Source organism: Oxyura jamaicensis, chromosome 2, assembly GCF_011077185.1.
Source record: "Oxyura jamaicensis isolate SHBP4307 breed ruddy duck chromosome 2, BPBGC_Ojam_1.0, whole genome shotgun sequence".
Classification (NCBI taxonomy): Eukaryota; Metazoa; Chordata; class Aves; order Anseriformes; family Anatidae; genus Oxyura; species Oxyura jamaicensis.
The window spans coordinates 53,229,373-53,232,716 of record NC_048894.1 but is presented as its reverse complement, the minus strand read 5'-3'; the positions used below and the strand labels follow the sequence as shown (position 1 = coordinate 53,232,716).

General features: G+C 44.6%; 1 protein-coding gene across 8 annotated transcripts in view; it reads left to right on the top strand.

Moving 5' to 3' along the window:
- The window catches only part of ATXN1 (ataxin 1), a 210,325-nt gene that overhangs the window by 29,696 nt on the left and 177,285 nt on the right, over positions 1–3,344 (top strand). The gene's annotated exons all lie outside the window — the stretch shown is intronic.

Below are 3,344 nucleotides of genomic sequence, written 5' to 3'. Positions count from 1 at the left end.
CGCCTGCATCTTTCCCCACCCCCAGAGGTAGCCTTTGCTTTGTGAAACCTGCCAGCCCATCTTGCTAGACATGGTAGTGTTGAATCAACTCTGTATTTTCACAACATGACTGTCCATCTGCACTGTCTGTGGTTGGGTTGCCATGTTCAGAACATTATCATACAGTGTGCGTGCCTCCTTCTTCACTGTCCCTGCACACGTGTGTGCATGCACCCGCATACTTGAATGATGCTCTCCCTTCTTCACTGCACGGTAACGCACTGTGCTGTGAAAGCTGTCTGCTGCATCAATGAGAGATTTTCAACGCCCAAGAGAGGATTTTTTGGGCCCTCCCTAAAGCAGTAAGGTGCGTATGTTTGGTATTACTGTTAGCATCAACGTAAGGGATTAAAAAAAAAAAAAACAGACAATATCCTTTCCTTTACAGTAGCAGATGAAATGGAGGTTTTAGCCAGCTTTAAGGGTGCTAAGTATTGCCAGCTGAGGCCAAAAGGGCTTTCAGCTGGCCAGGAATTCTTGTGAATTCTTGTGGGCCTGTTACTACTTACTGTAATTTTATTGCACACCTGATGTTGCTGCATTTTTTGCAGGTATGAGTTTCTTTGCTCGTATCTTTTCATGCCTTATTTGCTAACTCTTCCATTCTGCAAAACTGGCAGGATGACAGCAGGCAACTCCCTCATCCTTTTGTGCTGGGACTAATCCTTGGGGTTCTTTCTAATGTGTCTCCAGAAATACGTATTCAACTTAGGCTAAATGCTGACTTGATTTGTAATACTGAAATATGGACAGTGCAGATAACTGAATATTTTCTCTCTCTTAGAAAGAAATCATTGTAGAGGAATATGTGAATACTTCCAGAGTTTTAAGCTCTCTGTCACATCAAAAACATTCTTAAAATACAGATGTACTTTAGCACGTGCTTAAATACTTTACTGAATTCCTACGCTTGGCTTCATTTAGCACACTTGGAGTTTGACAAATAACAGTTAGATGACCGTTCAGTTAACAGGTTATGGTATTTTAGTGCTCTGAATTGTGCTTTTTCTGCTTTGGCACGAGTGACAGATCTTTATTTTGATTTCGGTTTATGTGGAATGGTTTTACTTAACAGTGTTTTTTTTACTTAACATATGATTTAATTAAAACTGTTACAGTGATTGATAGTTGCTTTATTTGATACCTGTTTATAGGCATTTATTCATTACTTTTTCTGTCTACTGATATTTGTCATAAGAGAATGATATTATTTCTTTTGTCAATGAAATGAGGTTATAAATGACTGTAATTTGGGGATACATTGCTGGTATGAGCAAACAGTATTCCTGTGGTGAGTTTTCCGCTATGGAAAACTGGGTTATGCATAATACATTTCAGAAGGGACCTGTGTTCTTCTGAAGAAAAGCATCGTGCAACTCCTGGAAACTGTAGGAAAAATACAAATCCAAAGTATTCCTCAGCATCTTGCAATCTTGTTCTTTCTGGTTCAAGCAGGTGACTGGAATGGCTGCCTGGGGGTTTCCTTCCTGATTTTTGCCCCACCATTGCAGGACGTGAGGTGAACGATTCAGCTCTGTGTACCTCAGTGTGGCCACCAGAACACCTGTGGGCAGTGCAGCAGCGCAAGGTCCTGAGCTGGTGGTACCCACGGTTGCCAAAGATGGAAAGGAAAGCAGCACAGATGTGTTACTTCGCATTTTCCTGACAACGACAACAGAATTCGGAAAAATTACGACTCGGAGTAAGCTGTGGGAGGAGAATATGTTCTTCCCCGCTAAAATCACAGCATTCACATTTTTGGCAGTGTCATTGAGCTCGGCTGTAACTTCTGGTTTACATTTTAGAAATATACTAAATAGCATATAACGTTTAATTCCGGGTTGCATTACGCAACGGAAGGCGATTGCCTCAGTAGAACACATCTGCGTTGCGAGAGTGAGCTCTCCTGGGAAACAAGCGCATCTTCCGCAGAAGTCGCAGCGAGGCGTGGGCAGGGCATTGCTATTTTGGCAAGCAGAGGGAGCCAGCTTTGGAAAGCTGCCTCACCTTTCACTTTCCATGGAACTTACCCTTTCTCCTTGTTTCAGGCACCAGCCGCTGCCACTTGCTTCTGGTTCTGGTGTGGTGCTGGGGATGCTTTTAGTGGCTGATGAAACCATTTTTCTGGGTTCTGGGAGTCGTGATCTTTGGTGTCTAGCATGTGTATGGTCCGTGAGCAGGGTAGGCTGTGAGGGATGCTATCAGTAGAACTTCAGGAAGAGCTAAGAAAGTGTTTTGTTTGTTTGTTTTTGTGGGTTTTGTGCTTTTTTTTAAAAAAAGCTACCTCTGTGATTGAATCTTCTTTTACTGATAAGTCAGCAGCAGTTGATGGCAGGTACAAAATTCCTGTCATTTTTGTACCGGGTTTCAGTTTGCTTCTGCCAAGCCTCTCTCTTGCTGGAAGCCAAGTCAGGCTCCTGCTGTCTCAGCTGAGCTGAAGTTCCTCCTGCCATCCTAAAGCTTGGTTGTCATCACTCCTATTCCTCTTTATTATCAGTGTGCTATATATTTCACGGCAGTACTAAACACAGACTTTCCAGCAGTGCTTGTGACGATGTAATTGAACTTCTGTGTCTGATGGAAATGAAGTTGTTTCACCTTTAATGGGGCGCTTGGGGTGCTTTCTAACGTGGTGCTCTCTTAAGCAGCTTGTGGACCTCGTCGGTCAGTCTGTAATGTGGGTGCAGAGAATTTCACCAGGCACTATTCAAAGTAGTTATTCATGGTTTGCTGTTAAACTGCAAGACTGGAGTGAGTGAGATTCCCCAGGGATCTGTCCTGGCTTTGGTAATACTCATTGTTTTCATTATTGAAATGATTGATGGAGCAGTGAGAGCAGTTATTAAATTTACGTAGGATAAGAAGCGTGGAGGGGGGCTGCAGGCTCCTCAGAGGGCAAGACTGAAGTTCAGAGTGGCCCTGACTAACTGGAGGAATGGTTTCAGGGAAAAAACAACAACAAGGGACAAACATACAAGCACAGTGCAGGGGTAGAAATAACCAGCTGCGTGGCACAGGATGGGGAATGGCTGACTCAACAGTGGTCCTGCAGCGGAAGGTCTGCGAGTTGGAGCTGGGCCGTGCTGCAGGCAGTTTGGCCTGGTTTAGTTGAATAGGGTGTTAAAAATCACAGCTGGCTCCCAGACCACCAGAGGAAACCAGCCTGTGGCATGTCCTGCTCTCTTGTCCCCTGGGAGATGTGCTGCCAGTGCTCTGCTGAGCAGGGAGCTCTTCCCTTCCCTTCCCTTCCCTTCCCTTCCCTTCCCTTCCCTTCCCTTCCCTTCCCTTCCCTTCCCTTCCCTTCC